General features: G+C 39.3%; 1 protein-coding gene and 1 long non-coding RNA gene across 2 annotated transcripts in view; both read left to right on the top strand.

The window, feature by feature from the left end:
* Sash1 (SAM and SH3 domain containing 1) overlaps positions 1–24334 on the top strand; it is an 899535-nt gene that overhangs the window by 420038 nt on the left and 455163 nt on the right. The gene's annotated exons all lie outside the window — the stretch shown is intronic.
* Positions 18030–24334, top strand: part of LOC125615524 — a 13647-nt gene continuing 7342 nt past the window's right edge. Inside the window, exons 1-2 of the long non-coding RNA XR_007346133.1 lie at positions 18030–18043; positions 18952–18958. This is a non-coding gene — a long non-coding RNA (uncharacterized LOC125615524). The remainder of the gene's footprint in view (positions 18044–18951; positions 18959–24334) is intronic.

The following is a 24334-nucleotide window of genomic DNA, read 5'->3' on the forward strand; positions in this document are numbered from 1 at the left end:
TTTTGGCATCCAAAGTCTATTCTCCTCCGTAGGAATGCTTCTGTGGACTAGGTATCAGATTTTCCTGGAAGCCTGTGCTGTGGAAAGGGGAGGCTAATGACAGAATGAGCAAGGAAGACTGATTCAGTCATCAGTAGAACTGGAGGCCCCAAGCTGCGTCTCCCTGAGCCTGCCACCAGGTTGAGGTGCAGCTACCACCTTCCCCCTTCAGGGCAGTGGGCATGTAGAGATGATGTAGAAGAAAGTTTAGTTGGCCTCTTTGAGCTCTTCATTATATAATCCAAAGGATGCCTAAGAAGTATGTCACTTTGAAAACAAAGTGCTTATGTTTAAATATTTCCACCCAATATGTTTTCTTCTTCAAATCAACACTTTTGAAGGCAGTCCAGCTGTTTCCAAATGGTGCATTGTACGGTTCCTGTGGCTTTGTGTTCTCTTTCTACTCAGTACTAAAACAATTAGCCAGTGGTAAAGACTAAGAAAGCTGTCCTCTGAAACTGAGTGTCCTTCATTTTAAGGCACAGTTTGTAGTGAGAGCCAAGCTGTGCTCACCATATACTTTTGGCAGGGCAAAGTCAAGGACAGCTGCATTGAGGAAAGGGTTTTCACTTCATGAAGGTGAGGTCGTTTTCAAATGACTGCCTGGAAATCAGCAGAGAGGAGTCTGGGGGTGGACCTGACCTTCCTGCTCAAAGGGCAGAAGCTGCAAAGAGAGAATGGTGTTTGAGGCTTTAGGCAAAGACAGATTCCAATGATGAGAATGTTTTGTCTTGTGCCCAACCTGGGAATATCTTCAGTCATGGATGAGAGGGGAGGCTTTTCCTTTGTGAGGCAAACTCACAGCAAGTGGGAATTGTGTATATCAGTTTAAGGGAAGCTGCTGATGGACTTTATATTAGACATTTTGATGTGGGTCGGGGTCATTTTTTGTGATGCATTCTGGGTAAAGTACATTGATAAGGGGTGGTTCAGATTCTCTGTGAGGCTAACTTCACCCAGTATCCTACAGTGACCTTGGAAGGAATCGGGGCCTCTTTCTGCCTGCAGTCTACAGCTCTCTGGGGAAGCTCACATATGAAAGTGTTTGATTTGAGGATTACGGGCCTAAGAGAGGTAGCTTGAAGAATGTCTTCATCTCAGTTTGCTTTTGTTGCTTGCTGTGCATGCTCGCTCCACAGGAAGATTAGACCTTTCTTGTTTGTTTTAGAATACACATTCAGAAAACCCAGGGCCCTCAGCATCCTGCAGCTGTGGGGCAAGTTAAGGAGAAGTATGGATCCTTGTCTTGAACTAAAGGTTCTGGTTAAAATTTTCTTGTTTTCTGCCCTGGCCTAGACTTATGGTTAGTTGTATTTATTTTTTTCTTTGGTCTCTGTGCCTTTTTTATTTGATTTGATTCCTAGGGAGCATGCTGACTATAAACAATACCCCACCAGGTGCTGCTCGGAAGTTATTGGCCGAATTCAGCATTTTATAATGTGAATCAAGGTAAAGTCATTTGTCCAGAATTAATACCTTCTGAGTAAGTGGTAGAGCTGCATTTGAACCTGGATCTCTGACACCAAAATTCTCATTCTGTTCTTCATTCATTGCAATCTTTATGGAAAATTAGCAAGTGACAGGAAGTGGCCGGCCACATGTCTACAGAAACACTACTGTAGAGAGGGGCTTTCTTCTACACAATGTGTCAAATAACTGCTGGCTTCTTCCGAGTTAAATAAATCCTTTTAATGGAAGAAGATGCTCTGGGGAGATAGGATTAACAGAGAAGGTGCTTAGCATTCATTCCCCCACATTTCAAACAGAAGCAAGAGTTGTTTTGATAAATGAATTGAACAACTAGGCAATTTCACTATTGCTTCTAGAAATAGCTGTCAAATGTAGTGAGAAAAAGTTTAGTGTTATCACAAAACTTCCCCATAAAGAATTGAAAGTTGTGTTTTCTTTTGCAGGCCTTTTGAGTGTTAAATTCTTCTTCTTTATAGATGGTTGATTGAGATTATTTCCCCTATGTATAGAAAGTATTTAAGCCCATAGCAGCTTTTCTCAAGGATGATGGCAAGAATGTACATCTAATTTTAGCAATCAAGACTATTGAGAACAAAGAGGATACAAGTTTAAGACTAAACAATTCTTCACTGGCTTTGGATATGATAATCTTCCCTTTTTCTAGTTGCTCTCCACACCCCACCCCATTTGGCCTTGCAGTGAGTAAAGAGATCATGCTTTAAATGGTTCAGCTACTGGAAATAATCCTATAGAAAAATTTTGAAATAAGGGATGCTTAGAAAGGGGCATTCTGGGGACCCGGCACATACATATGCCACACATATGGGCATATTACACACACTCACACCACTAAACAAGACACATAACATGCATGTGCACAGCCACCAATCACATTTGCACAGACACATAGGCATACCCACACCCACCACACACAAGCTAATGAGGTAAATGTGCAGATACCATAATCAGAGCTCCTGTCTTCAAGGAGTAAGGTGCGCCTTCTGCTCCATTCAACATATATTATTCTGCTTTTTTGTTTTTTTCCTCACACTTGCTCCATAAGAGAAGTGCCATGATTACCATCATTTTACAGATGAGGAATTGGGCTTGGAGAATACAGAAGAAAGGAGAGAAGAAACGCATGGTTCTCTGGTCTGCACTTAAACTCTGCATATAATCTCAAACCCCCCAAGCATGCAGCTTCAATCTGTTGCTTTGGCAACCTTTTCTTTCTGCCACACAGCCATGTTGGATTGTACTCAATGATTATGATGCAGACTAGAATGCTTGCAAAAGCTTTCAGGACTATGGCACCTGCCTTAATTTAGGCCCCGACAGCTGCTCCCTGGATGACACCATTGTCTCTGGAAAAGCAAGGCCACCTCTGCCTCTCCCCCTCCCCCATCCATTCTCCCCACTGCCAGGGGAAAATCTCCTAAAATACAGACCTGAGTGTCACTATCCTGCAAAAATATCCTACAGTGAAACAACATACCTTCTAATCTTGAGCATGACTTTAAAGGCAAACTTTATCTACCAAACAACCATACACAAATCAGACCATTCCAACTCAGAATCTTCTCTGTTTCCATCCCCTCTCCTTCTGAGGCATATTCTTTTTTATTCAAGTCCTGGTTCACATGCCACTCTTCTGAGGTGCCTACCCCAGCTCCTCTGCAAATGCATTTTATTTTAGCCTTTATGATATTACACTGACTTTGCTAATACGTGATCCCCTTCACTGGACTTTCAGCTACCTGGCAGCAAAAGCTGTAGTGTCCTTATCTTTGTTTCTCAAATGATTAGCACAGCGATTGGAATGTAACAACACTCAAAATACTCTATTGTACTTGTTTAATGTTAAGTGAGTGGATAAATTTCTTCACCCTGTTGTTGAGTCACTTCTACCTAGAACTTTCCTTGTAGTTAGTTGCATGTAGTATTTTGCAATACGTGGACTTTGCACTTTAATACAGGCTACTTTTCAGGGTCCCTGCCCCTAACCAGGTCATTACTTTAGGGCTGTATGTGTTCTTTCTATTTCCCCTACAAAAATGTTCATGTTTTACTTACTCTTCTCTGAACAAAGATATTTATGAAGCAATGTTTCATAGCAGTTAAGCGCCTGGGCCTGTGCTTGTGATCTGGGGCCGCTGCTCTGTGATGCAGCCAGTTGCTGATGGCCACTTCTGCAGCTGTCAAGGGGACATGGAGTCCCACCCAAGTCACATGCAGGAGGAGGAACCAGCACTTGTCTCTTTCATCCAGCCACAAAGGAAGGTCTTGAGGAGCAACTGCCTCCTCTGTGTTCTCTTGGTTGCTAATGAAATTGTAATCAGATTCTGGAATGGAATTCTCTTGTGAACTGTGTCACCCTTAAGTGTGAGCATGTCCAGATGAATTTTAAGCTATGAGAAAGCAATGAGTATGTCAGAAAGAGGAAAAATGACTTTCCCAGTTCTTTTAGGAAGCAGGCGAGATATGTCATAAATTATAAAGAAGTTATTGAGAAAGAAAATTCTTACCAATGTTATTTAGAATATCCTCCCCTTATAACTTTAAAATATAAGTATATTTTAATCGCTTGTTTATCAAGCCAATATGAAAGTTAGAACTAGTGAATATATGAACTGGAATGAGCTTCCAGACTTAGCCAAATAATAAGTTTGTAGGCATTCCTGAGTTGATCTGACCCCTTTCCACACATACGATTGTAAAACTGCTTAGGCTGTGATTTACTTTAAACAAAACCAGCACCTAACATTTAAAGGTGCTCAAATATTGATTTTCCTTCTTCTGTACTTCATTTGCAAAGCTAACTAGAAACCCTGAGTCTGGAAGACTCCAAATTCACACTTCTGAAGAGCTCATTGCTGAGCAGAAATTGAAAGGGACAGCCTCCCTGGTGGAGGGGCCGAGTCGCACCCTGGTTCCCCTCTACTTCCAATGGAAATTCAGATTCTCACAGTAGCTTGATACCCTGGGTGATATTCATGACTAGGTTTTTCTTTTGGTTCTATGCTTGGAGGTTAATTTTAATGGCTCCAGCAGGATGGAAAACAAATATCTCTACTTATAGGTCATCATAATTATGTTCCCAAATGTGTCCATTTTTTTTTTTTGTATTGCCATTACTGATAGTGTGTTGCCTATATTCATGCCACAGAGCATAGTGTCCAAACATGTGTGTGTTTATGAGTCATGAATGGCTTGGAGGAGAAAGACTAAAACGGAGTATCAGAAGATGACCAGTGGTGCCTCTGTATATGCATGTGGTGCCATGACATTGACACTCATGATATCTTTCATGAGTGCACTTACCATGTCAATGTCTACATATTTAATCTTAATATTTAAGGAACAGAGGCTGTTGACAATTTGACTCTTCCTTCTGATGACCTCTGGACAAGAGGAGGGAACAAGATCCAAAGAGACAGAACTGGCAACGGCCACTTTGTCTCTCACTGGAGATGGGGGTGGAGGAGAGAAGGTTATATTTCCTGGAGTGTTTTTCATGTATCTTATTTCTTAACTTCCACAAGTCCATGATTTAAAAAAAAAAAAAAAATTTTTTTCAAGCCATGAAAACCATTCTGTGGTTTATATATTCCAGTAAGGGAAGGTGTAGATATTGACTGAGAAGCATTTTTTCCATCTCAAACATTTGAATCTCTTTTTAAATTCAGTTCTTAATTCTACCTGAGTCCAAATCAACCTTTCATAACCCAGTGTTCCCAAAAGCGAGGGTATAATTTTAAGCCCCCATTAGCTTCTGTTGTTGGTGGGGGGTGTTAAGAAGGGCATGGAAACAGAATTGGAGTCTTGTGGGGTGTGATTACTCTTTTGTGTTGCTCTGAAAATATGGGTCTATTCCATGTTTGCCAAATCTATTTGCCTTCCCCTTGGTGTCATTAAGAAACAAAGCATGTTGCTGAACAAAGCGTGAGCAATGTGAGGTTTAACAAGATTTTGAGGTTTGCAGATCCTCAAATCCTGCAGGCATGGGCCTTCCTGCAGGTAACATTAAGACACAAGAAGATTCAGAAACAGAATGAATGGACAGTTGTATTTCTCCATCCAGAGTATCACAAGCCCTGATGTTACCTTTAAGGGAAGGAAAAGCACATTCTGATTTTGAAACATGATTTATGTCTGAAAAATAACCAACTTCATGAGGGGTGTAACTTGTGTGTGTGTGCATGCAAGTGTGGGTGTGTGTGTATGTTTTCAACCCCTGAGACAAGATGGAGACACAAAGCTTCAGTCCTAAGCAAGGTTTCTAAAAAAGGAAAGAGTAAAATCTATTCCTGCTCTTCCAGCTTGCAGTTCCAAAGGAACTGATTGAAAAATCTAAACAAAACCAATGTGAAATTCATTGTGAAGCCAAGGCTTTCTATCACCACGTCTGGTTCAAAAGTGAGTTGTTATAGCAACAGGAGAAAAGTAAATGAGCATTTCATGTTGTAAAATTACCCCTGTCTCTGCTCTAAACAGCTCTGTCCAGGCAGTCAAATGAGCCCAAGTCATTTAAAGGAGAAGAATTCCATTTTAATTGTTGAGGCTTGCACTGAACCTACCTTTAAAACCAAAAGTTCATTTCAATTAACCTTCTTCCCCAAATCGATGTAATAAATTCTCTGGCAGGATGAGACTGAGCAACGTCCTGTCTGATGAAGATGACCTCGGGAAAATATGGTGGCAAGGATTTCAGCCCTGAAGAATAGCCAAAGTGCCGAGTGGCGCTGAGCTTCTGGCCCGGGCAGAGAGCCTTTCACATCTAAATCATTGTTTTTAATCCAGTATAGATTGGAAGCAGGCGAGAGACCTTGCTTTTTAACACTTGTTCACTGACCTGTGTTAAATTGGATGTTGATCTGGGTCTAGCTTCAAACAGGCCTCCGTACGGTGGACATTTTCTGATCCCCCCCACTGGTTTCAAGAAAGGGGTGAAAGGCTGCATGAGACAAGAGGATTTTTTGTTTGGGTTTTGTTTTTTCCCCTTCTGTAAATGTCCCCTCTATCACTGATGGGGTATATGGCGGGGAGATTTCTTGGATTGCTGGGTGTATCTTATAAGGAGCTCATCTCAAGATTGACATGTATCTATTTAGTAAGCATTTATAATTATCAATGTTGCAGATTATCACATTTAAGTTAATTTGTAAATATGTAAAACAACAAGGGAAGGCGAACCAACCCTTAGTCCCTAAGAGCGAACCTCCCACAAAGCCTAAGGCACATTTTAATTATTAGCTATAACCGATCTATATAATTAGCCTTGGCTAATATTCCCTCACGACTTTCTATTTAAAGAGACACACTATTTACAGACACAGACACGTCTGTAATTCCTAGAAATCATCTCCATGTTGGGAATGAGAGGCACTAAGTGAATGGAGAGGGGTGCTTTGGGACTGTAGGGGGAACCAAGGCTCATAAAGCCCTTGCCAGAGGGGTGCAATTGTACACCAGAGGGAGGCAGAGGAAGAGAGTCAGATTTCGAGCCTCAGGCTCCTTGCCCCCAGGAATGCATTGGTCCTAGGCCCCCTGTTGTGAGTGGAGGAAGCAGTGCTGTCCCTGCCAACCCACACCTCTCTGGCAACAGTAGACCCAGCCTGCTCCTATAACCTGCATGGGGGTCCCAACATAACTGACCATCTGATCCTCCAAGATACAACAGAAAGAGGGTTCTCTGACCTCCATCACTGTGATTTTGGTTCAGCAAGTCTTGGATGGAAATTAGGAATTTGCATTTTAAAATGTATTTTATTTTTAATTGACACATAATAATTGTATCTGTTTATGGGGTACAATGTGACATTTCAGTTCATATTATGCAATACCATAATGATCAAGTCAGGGTAATTGGCCCATCTATCACCTCAAACATTTATCATGTCTTTGTGTGGGGAACATTCAACATATCTGCACTAGCTATTTTGAAGTATAAAATTAATTGCTGTCAATCATAGATATCTATTCTGCCCTAGAACATAGAACCTGCATTTTAATAGGCTCTCCGAGTTATTCTGATCAAGAGTTGGAAACCACTGCTGAACCCTCTCACCTTGAGGGGCGCGGAGGGCCAGGAAGAGGGAATTTCTTCTGTTCATCAGTGAAATTGGCCCCACATGGTTGGGACTTAGGTATAAGATCCTCAGAACATCCAAATCCATGTGTTCCTTTCCAGCAGTCATTTTCCAGGGTGTCTAATACTTAAGACTATCACAAATTCTTGTACAGTTTGATGTAATTTTATAACTTCTAAAAAGAAAGTATGAATACAAGCAAAACTCTGAATCTTGGGCAAAGGTCCTGCGACAGCCTCTCTTTGTACCCTCTTCTGATCCCCTTTCTGCTTCAGCCAAAGTCTTGATTGCTCACTGTATCTGTGCTCTTCTGTCTGATATTTCCCCAGGAATATCTACCTGGCTGTCTATGTCTTGTCCCTCGGATGCCAGCTCACCGCTCACCTCCAGTGCCATCTTCTGAGACACTCCATGGAGTAGGTCCCCGACTCCCCACCCCACCCCCCCTCCAGGTGTTGCTCCACTAAAGGCCACATTTCTTTCCTTCCAACTCCTTAAAATACTCTGCAAATATGTGACATATTTTTTGTTCTTATATCTATCTTATTGCTCTTCCCCACTGAAGTATAGAATCCCTGAGGTCAGAGCTGGTGATTGCTGCAGAGGTGATAGGTTGCTCCCCTACTCAGAGAATGCAGCTAGTGCCTGAGAACAGTGGACCCAGGCTAGCCAGCTCTGAGTCTTCCTGTGGCACTGCTGGGGACAGAGATGTGGCTCCATCTTTCAATGTCATTGTCATGCTGACAGAGCAGATGTAATCGTTAGGAGTGTGTACATTCTGAATGACGAATGAAGATAACTGTAAGTTGAGAATTCTAAGTTTTATTAGAATTTATGGGACACTTTTATGGGCTTTTTTTTCCCCTTCTTGTTACAGGAAGAAGTTCACTGAGGACCATTTCCCCATCTTTCAGTCTTGTGTCTTCAGCACAGGGACATTCTTATTCTACTTTGTAGTTATTATCCTGACTGAGGAGATTGACAAGATTGCTAACAAAAATAACCCTAGACATACAGTTAAAATAGGGAAAGAAACATTCAAGCAACATGACATGTGAAAATAAGAGAAACTATGGGGGAAGATGAATTCGGATGGATTGGCCACCGTTATCAGAATATGTTTGTAGAGTGAGGTGGGGAAATACCACAGCCTCTCTCAAGGCCCCTCGCGCTAGGGGCTGCTAACATTAAAACCCGAAGGAGTTCTTATTACACAATTTGGCATTAGTGTTCAAGTTATTTTAAATTCAGATTTTCTTTAAATATTTCTGGTAATCATCCCTTTTTTATTCTTCTAAAGCTCCTCTTCCCAACCCCCTTCCCAACCCAAATACATTTTTTCCTTTAATTTTTTTTTTCGCAAGAGAACTGCCAAAGAATTGACACTTGGCATGTGGTGATTCAAAAAATACACTGTCCCTTCTCACCACCCCTGATGTCTTTATCTGACAAAATCCATATGCTGTGTGATCACCATGGCAACTAAGTAGCGTTGTAATTGCAACCCTGGAAAGCTAATTTTTTCACTCAAATAGTGGCATACGTTTAACCTGTCTGAAGTTTCAACAAACCATCTTTTAATGACAAGTGTTTTGAAAGGTCTAATTTAGTCTGTTTGTTTGAAGGCACATTTCTTCCTTTTTTAACTTAATAAACCACTCTCAGGGGGGTGCGGTGGGGGAGAGGCTGCAATATTTTCTGAGCTTGCCTTATAAAATTATACCTGATCATTTATGGCAATAAAATCTGCATGTATGGCTCTTTCTGAAGAGTAAACAGACAGCAGTGGCCTCAGACTCTGAGGTGGGACCCAAACAAGGATCCAGGGAGATACCACTGTGAAGACAAAGGGGTGTCCAGGACTAAGCTCCAAACCCCTCTCTCCCACCTGCCCACCCGAAAGCAAGCATTGCCTTCCTTTCAAATGACAAGCAATGGCTAGACCGTTGTTGAATTTATTTCTCATTAACAAAGTTCAGCCGAGGTTACATTTTATTTTTTCTTTATTTTTGCTCTGGTTCACAGTAATTTCTTTTGTTCCAGATGAAGCCTGACTTTTAGAAAGAGCTTGAGTTTAATCATCAGATTTCCTGGGGATGGGAGAGAGGTAAAGTGTCCAGTGGGGAAGTTTTGAGAACCTAGCTCTAGTGCAGCCAACAATGAGAGGTATTGGCCTCGGGGAGCCTACACTGTGGCTACCTGGAACTTCACAGTGTTCCAGCAGCAACACAGGCATGGAACTCAGAAGAACTGGGGTTCTAGTTCTGGCTTGATCAGTTTCTAGTTATATGGCTGCAAGTCAGCCACATGCAAGTGTACACTTGATAATATGAGTTCTGTGCCCCCAGAACACAATATAGCAGTTGATTAATGGTGCATATCCCCCAGCCCCTTCCCACACACCAGTCCAAGCATGTTGGGACCCCTCATAGATAGAACACCAGAGAAGAGATTGTGGTCAATAGGGTAAAACAGAGAAAAGAGCCTTTTTGCTCAGGTGACTACACTTCTCAATTTGTCTGGAATAATCTTGGCTTCATATATGTTGTCCTGCAAGACTATTTGGATATTAAAATGTGTGATCACTTACTTTTGATAGTATCTATGTATACTGAAGCTAGGAGGTGGTGCTGCCTTGTGGTCTCACAAGGCCAAAATCAAAGTGTTGGTCATCTGTGCTCTTACCTGGCAGATCTTAGAGGTGACTGGGAAGATCCTCATCTAGACTCATTCAGATTATTGCCCCAGCTCTGAGGGGCTATAGCCTCCCCCTTTCCTTCCTGGCTGTCAGATGGATGATGTTCTCAGCTTCTCGAGGCTGTCCCTATTCCCTACCTCATGGTACCTATGATGACTCATTTCAAGTGTCAATATGACTAGGCCAAAGGGTGACTAGAAATTTGGCCAAATATTTTTCTGGTTGTATCTGTGAGCATGTTTTTGTATGAGATTTACATTTAAATGTGTGAACTAGTGAAGTGGATTGCCCTCCCTCTTGTGGGTAAGCCTCATTCAGCCTGTTGAAGACCTTAATAGAGCAAAAGGCTGATCGCCCTTTGAACTAGCACATGGGATTTTTCTTGCCTTTGGACACAGACTGAAATATTGACTCTTTCTTGGTCTTAAGCCTGCTGGACCTTGGGCTAGAACTAAACTGTCAGCTCTCATGGGTCCCAAGCATGGAGGCTCACTCTGCAGATCGTGGGACTTGTCAGCCTCCACAATGATGTGGCCTAGTTCCTTATACCCCATCTCTTTTGGTATGAATATGCATCCTGTTGATTCTGTTGCCCTGGAGAGTCCCAACTAGTGAAGACCCCTTCAAGGCTGAGTCCTTCTCATGTGTTTGAGCCACTTCACTTTCTTTTCTAATGTGTCTTTCTTCTGCCTATGAGTGGAGAAAGTTCTGTTTTTAAAATCTCATGTGATTATATTGTGTTCTCCCAATAACCTCCCTGTTTCAGTCCCATAATCTGAGTTCCATCTGCAAAATCTCTTTCATCACATGTCAAGACCTGACATGACAAAGGCAAGCCACCAGAGGGTGGAGGTCACCGGAGCCATAAGTCTGATTACCCAAAAACTTAGTATCTCAAAAGATTGGCCAGCCTGACTATTCTTCTTGTAGCTCCCTCTTTGACCCCACCCCAGTCTTCTGAGTTCCATGCCTGTGTTGCTTCTGGCACCCTGTGAAGTTCCAGGTAGCGCAGTGTGAGAGGGAACCGCTCAAGAAACAAGAGAAGAGATAGAAAGTGGGAAGCCCCCGAAGCCCACTCAGAGGTAGAGATCACCTGAGGACTGTGAGCGCTTTCCATGGAGAGTATGGTCACTTCCAGGCCAAACAGATGACACAGACCATTCCCTACAGTCCTTGTCCAATGCCTGCATAATCTGGTCTCAAAGGAGCCCACAGGAGCCCAAGGCAGTCCCAGAAGAGAGCAGCCAGGTGCCTACACAAGGAGTGTGAGCTTACTTAATATATATTTTCATTTTTAATTGAAACATGATAATTATATATATTTAAGAGGTTCAATGTGATATTTCAATACCTCTATACAATGTATCATCATCAGATCAGAGTGACTGGCATTTCCGTCACCTCAGGTCATTTGTGTGCATTGGGGCCATTCAGAAATCCTCTCCACAAACTGTTCTGAAATATACAATTAATTGTTGTCATCCACAATACCCTACTGTGCTGCAGAATATTATGAGATGTCCCTCCTGTCTGACCCCAGGACCTGCCAACCATCCTCTCTCCATTCCCTTATGCCCTACCCTTCCTTCTCAGCCTCTGGTAACCAAGATTGTACTCTCTACTTCTCTGAGAGCAACTTTTTTTTTAAACTTCCACACATAGGTGAGATTATGCCATATTTCTCCTTCTGTGCCTGATTATTTTACTTGACCTAATAATGTTCTCCAGGCTCATCTATGTTTCCACCAAACAACAGAATTCTATTCCTTTTATGGCTGTGTAGTGTCCTATTATGTAAATATACCACATTTTCTTTAGCTTTTTATCTATCAGTGGACACCTAAGCTGCTATCTTGGCTTTTGTGAATAGTGCTGCAAAGAACATGTGAATACAGATGTGTCTTTCCACGTACTGATTTCAGTTCTTCTAGATATGTACCCCATAGTAGGACTTCTGGGTCAAATGGTAATTCTATGTCTAGTTTTTTGGGGAATCTCCATACTGTTTTCCATACTAGCTGTGCCATCTACATTCTCCCATCAATGCATGAGAGTCCCCATTCTCTGTGTCTTTGCCAGCATTTATTTGTGTGTGTGTGTGTGTGTGTGTGTGTGTTTCTGATAATAGCCATTCTAACTGGGGTGAGATGATATCTCTTTGGGGTTCTGATTTGCAATGCCCTAGTGATTAGAGATGCTGAGCATTTTTCATACACTTGTCATCCATTTGTGTATCTTCTTTTGTCTTCATTTATAAAGGGCCAGCCTAGAAGCCAGCAAGATATAGGAGAAAAGGCTACCAAAATGGAAATGATGTTTAAAAGAAAATCTTTAGAATAGTTTTCTTTTCTTTTCTTTTTTTTTAAAAAGCACTGTATAGATTTAAATGCACATAGAGTGAATACAAGCAGATATGATATCCCATTTAACCTTGGTGACTTTCTTTTTTTTAACTCTTTTTTAGTTGTAGTTGGACAGAGTACATTTATTAATTTTTATTTTTATGTGGTGCTGAGGCTTGAACCCAGTGCCTCGCACATACACATGCTAGGCTAGTGCTCTACCACTGAGCCACAACCCCAGCCCCAACCTTGGTGACTTTCTAACCTCAAGAACCCTCTTTTGTCCTAATGCTAGCTGATGATCTCACCCAGCATCTTCCAAAATCACTAGCTTGGCTGGATAGGTACCCTCAGTTGTGTGATCAAGCTGAGTCAAATTAGCAGGAAACACTGAAACTGAAAGAGAAGAGGGGCTGATAAGTAACCTGGATCAAGATCCACATTCTTCAACTTATAAATTAGAAACTCAAAAGTGGAGGTCAATGTGGTCTCAGGACAGTTATTAAAACTGAGTTTTCAGCGTTCTCCTATGTAGTACTGCAAAATTGTTTTTGTAGGAAAGAAAGCAATTCGTGTTTCTTGTCTGCTGTCATTATAAAAGAAGTCACAGCTATAAGTCTAGACTTTATGATTATTTCACAAGGACTTGTCCTTATGAAATAATCATTGCTTTATGTCAGCCATAGTTTATTGATCTGTGGAATGCCTGAAATTATTTAGATAGGGAAAATAAGACTTTCTTCTCTTTCTAGCATGCAGAGAAAAATTGTCCTAGGCGCCTGAGAATAAAATAAGCATCTGATATTGGAAACACATTGGACTCACATTTTTTATTTATTAAGACTCATGTACAATATGCTCCATATTCAAAGTTTTTTCTATCTTCCCATTAAGAAAAGAATTTTTCTACTTTAACTTGCCAGTAGTTTTTGTTTTCACAAAATAAGAAGAAAAAAGGGAAGGGGAAGATTAGGAAAAAGGAAAGGCAGAAAGAGGAGGAGGGGGGTAAAAGAGAGGAAAAAGGAAAGTGGGAAAGGCAAAGAACAGAAAGAAGAGACAGAGTCTGTACAGTGCTCTGGATTTATATATTTCCTCTTTGAGCAGGTAGAGCCTATGAGGAAGGATAGGGTTAAAATATTTATGTCAGTGACTGTGAGGTCACCAGCTAATGTGTCCTGGCCTGGAGGGAAAATTCTTATGTCCTCTAGCCTCAGCTTGTAATGGTGTCTCCATGATTCATTGTCTGATCACCAAATAATTTGGGGAGTAGTTCATGGCAGATGTCTCTGTCTGTGTATCATTTTTACATGCTACAGGAATCCCTTCTTTCTGTTTTGCAGATGAAATTGTTAAGTGTAGCATTCAGGTGCTAATGTACGACATCTGTTCATATTGATAGGAAAGTATGCCCTGTGCGACTCAATATTAACCTCCAATATTTCTTTTTTTTTATTTATGCAGAAGTGAGATAATTCAGTGAATTATATTTCCTGCTGATGAGTGTCAATTACATTTTTCCTAATGTCACCTACTGCAAACAATCCATGTCAGAGAAGGTGGCCAGGCCCACTGGAGTGCCATAAGACCTTGTATAGGAGGCCTGGGTTGTGTGTTCTTCTCCTACACTGTCCACAAACACCGTAAATTTGCCCAAGTTAGATTTTGAGCACCCTTTTTGCTCCCTGTGGAGTGTCTCTTTTCTTTCATTACTTGGTAACACAGAACTGTAAACACCATTTCAACGCCTCCTGATGCAACTTTAGAAGTATTCTGTGGATTAGATTAAAAGTCTTCCCCCCCAAACCAGATCAGAAATATCATTTCTTAGGCTATCTTCTAACTTTGATAATTTTATATTCTACTTGAAGTCTCATTGATCATTGTTTATGGTGTGAGGTAAGGATCTGATTCCCTTTTCCAAATGACTAACTTAAAAGTTGGTCTCAGACCTATGTTGAAGGTTCTTGCTCTCCACACTGATGGGTAGCACAATTCTGAAATAAATTGCACCTCTTTGATATTCCCATACCATACACTCCTAATCCTTATGTTCCATAATAATCCCTCATTTCTGGTAAATTGAAATGAAAATTGTTTTCTCTTTCTAAAAAATATATTGAGTATTCATGGCCCTTTGTTCCTCCATTTACATTTTAGAATCAGTTCATTTTACCCACAAGACAACAACACAGGCAGACAGAATGTGCTGGGTTTTTGGATTGGAATTTTGACTGAAATTGAATTGAAAGATCAGTTCATTAAGAATTTATCTTATGATAGTTTTAGTCATCCTATCTCTGAACATGAGATATCTTTTGTGGGAGGAAGGAGAGTCCTTAAAGTTTTTCAATCAAGTATTTATCCTTGGGGAATTTACATTTTGATCATTTTGATGCTATTATAAATAGTATCTTTTTAAATTTAATTTTCTGATGTGTAGAAGAACTTCAATTTGTATCTGGATAACTCTAAGGAAAACAAATTACCCAGAAAGTTCATAAAACTCTTTGTTAAGGCATCATATAATACTTTATCTGTAAATTCTCTAGTCTTATTATATAGACTTATCTTCGGTAAATGACAGTTTTCTTTCTATTTCTCTTATTGCTACTTCCACTTCCAATAAAGCATTTAAAAGAAGTTAATGTAGGTACTTTGTGATTTGTTTGTTTGTTTTTTAGTATTGGGGATTTAACCCAGGGTTGCTAAGCTACATCCCCAGTTTTTTGTTTGTTTGTTTGTTTGTTTGTTTGTTTTTGAGATAGAATCTCACTAAATTGCTAAGGGCCTAGCACTTGTGATCCTCCTGTCTCAGCCTCCCAATAAATTGAGATTATAGGCATGTACCACTGCCACAGATTTTAATCTTAGAGGCAATATTTTAATGTGACACACTGAGTATTGTGTATATTTTTATACCTATTCTTTTTTGAGTTTTATCAGTCCTTACTTTGCTAAAAATTTGAATGTTACCTAGTACTTTTTAAAAAAATATTGAGACCATTTTATGCTATTTTTATTTTTGGATCTGCTAATGGGATGAAATGTATCAATAAAGTGTCTTTTATTAAACTACTTTGCACACCCTGAGTTAAACCCAACTTATCATCTTTTAAGTTTTTGCTGAGTTCCATAAGTTTCTTAATATATTCAAGATTTTTTCACCTGTTTTGTATTAATTAGTCTAGGAACCAAGGTGCAGTAACAAAAAGACCCAACATATATAGAATACATAAAATAGACTGTGCTTTCCTGTCTGGAGTAGGAAGTGGTCTATGGGAGTAATTTTGGGAGTAGTTCATGGCAGATGTCTCTGTCTGTGTATCATTTTTACATGCTACAGGAATCCCATCTTTCTGTTTTGCAGATGAAAGTGTTAAGTATAGCATTCAGGTGCTAATGTACGACATCTGTTCATATTGATAGGAAAGTATGCCCTGTGCAACTCAATATTAACCTCCAAAGCCTGGCAGCTTTGTATATTATGTATTTGGCTCCCAAATCATCACTGTTTCTCACAATTGAAACAGTCAGAGAGTCCTGAACATTCTTCTTGAAAAGATAACCAGGAAATTTCCCTCCTCTTATCCATTAATGTGTCATTCATCCAGTTAATTCCATGGCTAATATTAGCTACAAGAGAGGCAGAAAATTATTTTCTGGGCCAAGTGGCTATAAGCCTGGGTTATACAAACTTCTGTGCAAATTTCTAGTACTAAAGGAAACAAAGGAAAAGTTCAAGCTGGGAGACAGTTAACAGTCTCCAAAACATATAGCTATAAGTATATACTATAATTTTTTTGTCATGTCCTTGTCTCAAGTTTTGACATCAAAATCATGTTGTGTGTCCCATCAAAAAATTCGTTTGGCAAATATTCTCTTTTACAGTCCTTTGATATAATTTGGGCAATGTTGTGACTAAAAATATTTGGTGGAATTTATGGGTAAATAAATACCATCCTGATTTTCCTATTAAGAAATATTTTTATTTAATGATCTTAAATGTTCAACAATCAGGATATTATTAAGCCTTTCCATTTGTCCACAAGTCAGTCTTGGGTGTAGTTTTTGAAGTAATTTATCTGTTACCATCAAGTTATTAAAAAATTCTTTCGCTACATTTTTAGACTTTTGCAAAAGCACTTGCATTTATTTCATCCTTTCATTCTGAATATAATTTAATTATTCTTCTCTCTCTCCCAATTTTTTTTCTCAAAACATTTTTGTAAATTTTATTCTTCTGTTCAAGAATGACTTTGGTCTGCCTTAATCCCCTCTGTTGTATGTTTGGTTTTTATTCCAGTCACTCTGTTCTCATTTCCTGCTTCTTTTTGTTCTCTTTGTTTCTATTCTGATGGTCTTGGAACTTCTTCAGACACATGCTTCAGTGTTCCTATGTTTTCATATTCAGAATCATCATTAGAATTTAGTTCTATATATTTTCTAATTTTATCATTTTTTCTTTTTTAAGGTTTGCAATTTTTAGATTAAAAATGTTTCCCTAAGAAGCAAAATTAAAACTGTATGTATCATATACTACTTCTTGTATAAGAACAAGAAATGAAAAAAAATTCATATACCTGCAACTAATTGCCAAAACATACAAGAAGAGTAATTTAACTATGTTTTAATTCCACAAGGTTTTGCTGCCTACAAGTGGCAGTGGCTATTACAGGAGAAGAAACTGGACAGGATGCCATGTCTCATACCTTTTTTTTTTTTTTTTGGCATAGGTTTTGTTTTTAGAAGAATTTTAATGTGTACATATTCAAAATAATAAATTCAACTAGGTTGGAATGAAAAGAAAAACTAAAATTGAATGCAAACTAAACAAATTAACCCCAATTTTATTTCCAGTGAATTCCATAACCACATGGACAGAAATTTTTTTACACTAATCCAAGTACCTTATGAAAACAGAATTTGACTGTATACTGTCTACTTTAATTGGCACATTTGCTTTATTTATTTATTTTAAAAACAAACTGAGTTTTAACATTTTTTCCCTTGTTGTTCATTTCATCACATTGAAACTGAGGAAAACAAAAGTGGCTTTGAATGCACTCAATATTTTGGAGTCCTCAGATGAAGGGAACATTGCACATACACTTGGATCAAAGAGAGAGAGAGGAAAGCAGACTCCCAAGGCCCACATGCACCAGATCAAAACATTGGGATACAGTGCAAGAATTTCTCTGAATAATTGGACCATCATTACCAAAAACTCACCATAATAACACCAGGAAACAGAGAAAGTGTTCCAGACTTTTTGAGATTTGGGACCTTTCCTTTTTAAAAAAAAAAAAATGTTTGCCACACTGAGAGAAAGAAGGCTATTGGGTGGGAGAGGACAGATTGACAGAGGCAAGCAGGACAGGAAAGGAAACTTCAGAGTGGAGTTCAGAGTGGGCAGGAGAGACAGGGCTCCGGAGAGGGGAAGCCATCCTGGAAGGTCAGGCATGTTCCAGGTGAGCTCACATTCTTCCTCTCTACCCACATCTTGGGGACACTTTCCTTAGGTTGGCCTCATCTGGGCTTCTGTCTTCTCTTGGGCCTGGCTTCTCTGGGCAGTCTCGGATAGGGGCAGGACTGTTGCCTTGGCTCAGCAGAGTGACAGCAGCAGCGGGCACCTGGGCTTGTTTAGGCTCCTCCTTGGCCGGCTCCTCCTCGGCCGGCTCCTCCTCTTGGGCCTTGCAGGACAAGGACAAAGAGTTGTCAGTAGAAGCTTTAGTGCACTCTCTGTCTCAGCAGAGCTGGCCTTTTCCTCCGAGAGGGTGGGATCTGTCACCTTCTCCAAAGGGGGGCTGCTTGGCCTGGCTGATCAGACTTGAGCCCAGTGGCCAGGGGCCACTCTGACAGTGGGGTCAAAGTCATTTGGTGGGACCTTCTCCCTCCTTCTGCCCTTTCAAGCTTTGTCTTCTAGTTTGATTCTTTCTTTTTCAGCTTTTGATTTTCGTCATTGTTCTCAGCCTGTTTGGTTCTTCTCCTGAAGCACAGCATGGTGTATGGTCTCTTGCCCTCTTCCTGCCCTCTCTCCTTTACCCCTCGTTTAAGTTGGAGTTCTTTAGAGTGGATTTTGGTTTCTATAGTGGGACAGGAAAAGAAAAATTTGGAAACATTAAGATGTATTATAGGATCAAACAGGTGAGTAAATGTGTCAACACTGGGAGCTGAGTTTGTTACTATGAAAGATGGGACATACAAATATTGAATGAGGCAAGGCAGGGATGAATTGGAATTGGAGCAATCGATGTACATTTATAATTTCTACAATATGTGTAGTTGTTTGAATGGGTAATTCCTGTGTTAGGAGCATGTGCGTGAATATATGTGCGCACATACATTTATATTTGCTTATGTATATGTGTATGTATGTATACATACATACAGGTACTTTATAGCTTACTGAAAGGGCCTTGAAACAAAGTCTCGTCAGAAGAGCACCTAGCATCCTGACCTTAGATTTGAATACCATGCCTAACTAAGAGGATGATGCCATGGTTCTGCTAAGCAATGACTCTGGTTTTCTTTTTCTTAAGATGTCTTTACTGTGCCTTTGTTTTTGAAAGATAGTGTCACTGAGCCTACATACTTTGGTTGATGCATTAGTCTTTCTCCATCCACATGTTGTCATTTTTCCATTGTTACTTTTAAGAAGTAATCTCTTAAATGAAAAACCTTTGCCAAATTCAACTTAGCAGAATTTATTTGAGCAAAGAACAATTTATGAACTGGACAGCACTTAGAACCAAAAGAGGTTCGACAGCTGTCCGCTGCAACCCGACAGTGAGCACTTAAGAACAGAATAAAAAACAAAGCACAGAACAGCTGGGCTGTTCACAGATGGGCCTTTGTCTCATTTGGACCTGGTCTTCAAATCAGCTGGCTGTTTGTGTTTGACCGAGACATGGCTATTGACTATTTTTTACCAAAATTAGATTCCTGAGTTGGGTTTTGATTCTTTTATGTACTAACTTAGGTTGCAACTAGTTATGTAGGAGACAGCCTCAGGCCAATGACCTCCTGCAGGTTTAATCTAACAACTCTCAATGGAGTTGTTATTTCTTGCAGGTAATTTATTCCACCACTTACTCCTCTGTTTTTAAGATGGTTTCCTTGTCTTTAGTATTCTGGAATTTGCTATTCTGTGACTATTAAAATTATTTATTAATGCTATTCAGTTTAGAACATATAAAACAATACATGAATAGTGTAAATAGTATGCAACTGAGGAAATTTTTATTCATTAATTCTTCAAATCTTATTTCTCATATTCTTATTTCCTTCCAGATTTCCTGAAATATATATTCTTTACCTTCCCACCCTATTGTCTATATTACCAGACTAGTTTTTTGTATTTCTCATCTCTGTCTCTGCATTTTGTTCTGATAATTTCTATAGATCTAGTTCCAAATTCATCGATTCTCTATAAGCTATATATGTAAAAACTCTGATAAAATGAGATTATAATTCCAAAGACAGTCTTTGGAATTATAAGCTCATTATATCAGTGACCCCCATCTTTTCATTTTAAGTTTTTACAAATTAAGTAACATATGAAGTATAAATTATGTGGAGTTGACTAAAATCATTACAGGAGACTTCTAGAAGTTTCTGGCAGCACAATGGACCAGACACTTTGACTAACACCCTCCTCTTCAGGAAATGGCCAAAAATTCAAAATAAAATAATAAAAATAACCTATGACATTTCTAGAAGTCCTATTATCTTACAAATAGTTCATCTTTTATTAAGTATCTTATCTTTTTAGTTATGTTTTCAAACTTGTTGGATTTTTTGCATATTAAAAATAATTATTTTATATTCCATGCTTGACAATTCTAATATCCAAAAAGTTGCAAGTCTAATTTTACACTTTCTTTTTTCTGAGCTCTTGTGTTCTTGAAGCTCTCAGTTTGGGGGCTTTTTCTCTTCCTTATCATGAAGGGAATGTGATCTTTGATGCCCCTTTCTCTTTGCATGCAGACTAACCCTTTTAGGGGACCCCAAATTAGAGAGCTTATCTTTGTGTTCTGCCAAGTGTTCCCTTAGATTGTGAAAAGTGATGCTCAGATTCATTCTGAGGTAAATACCCTCAGAGCGAGGGTCATCTGTAGTGCTTACCTTACCTGTTTAGTTCTTTCCTTCATTTGATTTTGGCCTTTCTGTCATAGGTTATTTTTATTATTTTATTTTGACTTTTTGGGCATTTCTCTGAAGTGGGGGTATGTTAGTCAAAGTGTCTGCTCCATCATGCTGCTAGAAACTTCTAGAAGTCTCCTGTATTTATTTTAGTCGTCAACTTCATATAATTTATACTTCATATATTATTTAATTTTTATATCTTAAAATGAAAAGATGGGGGTCACTGATATAATCCAGTCACCTACAAAGAAAAAGGAATAGCAGTACCAAAGTGTGGCTCCCATCCTCTGATGCCCTCTCTAGTATCTTTCTGTGACTAAGGCACAGGCAGCAGGAGCAGGGGGATGTTAGTCTGAGGGCTAAGATTTAATATTGTTGGTATAGCAGAGTTTGTGACTATAACCTTTTTGGGCATGTAGATTACCTTCTATCCACACGCAACCTCTGCTCTCTTGAAACTGTTAGACTCAGCCTTCATTGGAGGTGCATTCTCAAAACTAGCAACCCTGGAAATTCACCAAAAATCAGTTTTCATATGTATTCAGATGCTGAATTCTACCAGTTCTAACACTGGGTTAGATTTCCTTTTTTTTTTTTTTATTAAATAATATCTCCTGAGCATTAAGTATCCTAAGGACTTCAGGGCAGCACTGTCCTCCACAGGTGTGTGGGTGAGCCACATGTGAACATTTTTTCATTGTTAGCACATTCAAGTGGCTTCTAACTCCTTGATCTTACAAAGTGATCCACTGCAAATGCCCCTATAGTTCATCTTTCTTTACTTAACATATTTAATTACCTGCTTAACCTAAATTCCCAGAAGTTAAATTGTGAGGTCATGGGACATTCATATTTTTAAGGCTGGTGGTATTTTCACAATTTGCTTGAACTAAATAGCAATGTCACAGTAAATGAGCAGACTACTTTCCTATGGTTATCTCCTTCACTTATTGTTTGTCCACAGATCTGGTGGTGGTAATTCCCAGTGAGTCCCCTGTCAATGATGTGCATTACGAATGGGAATGGTTTTTTTGACATGAAAGCTGCCTGGATTTGATCACATAAGAGTCCAGCGATGTCCTTTCTAGCAGATAACATTGAAATATGGATCATACAAAGTAAACTAGAGTCTGGCTACTCAGCATGGTTTTAAATTTGTTTCTCTTCATAGGAGGCAGGATTTTAGACCTCTTGCTGCCTAAAAGTCAAAGTCCACTGTCTCGCCTCTCCTGTTCTTGTGATGGTGCTGTATAAAATGGCATTTCCACATTAAAGCTTTGGGGCAGTAGGCACCAGACTAGCTAGGATGTATCTGAAATGTCTATTTCTTTCTTCCCACGATGGAAAGATTTAAGCATCTATAACTCTTTTACCAACTAACCTCTGTCAGTTATGCCATATACAAATTTATCAGCTGGGAATTGGAACCTATTCATAAAATGCTTGTTTACAGACTTCTGTCATCGAGACTGTTCAGATTGTAAGTTCTATTGCAAAGAGAAGATGGGGCCCAGTGTGCTCAAGTTTAAGTTACATTTAAACATGGAAGGGGCATGGCTACTACACAAAAGCTGCTTTTCTGAGTGAAGGTGAGAAAAATTGGATGTGCAGCTGGCTTGAGTCATTAGTGATCTTATCAAAGCTTAACTCTTCTCCAACATTTTGGGTGAATTTTCCTGGTTGTTTGTGTTTGCACATTTAGTTATAATGACGACCTTTTACAAAGATTTTATGTTGGTTTTTCTGTTCAGTTTGAGGCTCACAATATAGTGGATATTGAGTTTGGGCAGAGTAAACTCATAAAAACTGAGTCAGAGAGAGAAGGACAATGATTACTCTTAATTTGGTATAAAATCGGACACAGACTCAAAAACAACTATATGATCTGTAAAAATGAAGCAAGAAGAGAATTTATGCACTGAGAACGAAATTTTAGAAAATTTGTGTATGCATAGATTTCTATGGACATCTACCAGGTTATTTGTATAAGGGCATGACTTTATCATAGACTTGATGCCTGTAGATTTTTTGGTGTTGTTCTTATTCTTTGTATGCCATTGAATCATTATAATTCTCAGGTCAAGCTTACAGAGTAGATTTTACCTTTAAGAATGAGAACAATGCACAAAGATTATCTGGGAGATTTATTTAAATAGCAGATTTGGAGTGCTATCAGTTAAAATTCTACTCCAGCATGCTATGAATGGAGCCTAGGGATGCCTTACCAACAAGCACCCCCAAAATTCTGATTTGGTTGGTCCCCACAACAGGAAAACAGTGTTAAAAATATAATTTTTTAAAAAAAAGATAAAAATTAAGGGAATAAGATTTAGCTTTGTAGAAACTGTAAATGGGGAATCTTGTTTCCTGGATAATTTATTTTTGTAAATAAATATATGTTTATAATTTTTTATTTAGAGTCCTGACTCCTTAAGCATCAAGGCAGATTTTACTGTGGTTAGTATGCAAGTTTGTAGGCTCCAGTGCCAGAGACTCTTTGAAGACCACCCCTGCCTGAGAACCACTGTTTCTCTCTCCTCATGCTGCTTTGTGCTTCTTTGCCCTCCCCTCTGTGGAAATGGGTGTGGAGAGCAAAATCTTTCAACTACCTACAGACCCTGAATACAAAGCAAAACAGCCCTGTGGTTGCTTTGTAAATCCAAACTGGTATCAATATATTCAACACTTGCTGAATGCTTAATTCCTTCCAATTTGTTGAATTTAATGTTCCACAATCACAAATGTATACGCACTAAAGTCTGACCCTAAACTAGGTAACTGAAGCTTTGAAGGGTAATGCAAGGTCACAGTCAAATCTCATGTAAACTAATCCCGAAAGACAAGATCTTAAAGACTGATAGAAAAAGAAATTTCACAGCAAATTTCACAGTGAGGCCTGACAGTTATGTGTTATAGGGCTTAAAATCTCTCAACAGAACTCCTCCTGCAGTCTCACTCCAAACTCCTCCTGCATGTCTACATGGTTAAGCCTCGTTCTAGCTTGTGCTTGGGAGAAAGGGAAGCCTAGACTGACAAGTGAAAAGTCTCCTTAGTGTTGTCCGTGTTGCTTTCATGCAGAACATACTGCCAGTTCCTTTGGCCTTTTCACTTACGGCCACAAAAAATATTCCATATATATTTTGACCTTTGCTTCTTTTCATTCCAGGAACTAAAGAGTAATTGATGATGACAAGGACTGGCTCTTACATGGGGAATCTGTCCCTGAGCTTTGTTACTATGGTTGAGTGAATTTCCTCAAAGACCTTTAAAAAACAATATCCTACTGGGTTCATCAGGACATTTCTTCATCAGTCAAATAGCATGAGTGTTGCAAGTCAATTTCATCTCCCTGTCCTTGGTTTCCCTCAATGGAGGGACTTGAACTAGATGCTCCTGGTTTTGTCCCAAAGCTTTGGGAATCGTTTATTGCAGTATTGGATGAGATTAGCGTAGAGTGATTAGAGGAAATAAGAACTGTTTTTTGTTTTTTTTTAATGGAGCATTGTTGATTTCTTACCCCCCACCCTTTTTTTTTTTTTTTTTTTTTTTTT

Source organism: Marmota marmota, unplaced genomic scaffold (assembly GCF_001458135.2).
Source record: "Marmota marmota marmota unplaced genomic scaffold, marMar, whole genome shotgun sequence".
Taxonomy (NCBI): Eukaryota; Metazoa; Chordata; class Mammalia; order Rodentia; family Sciuridae; genus Marmota; species Marmota marmota.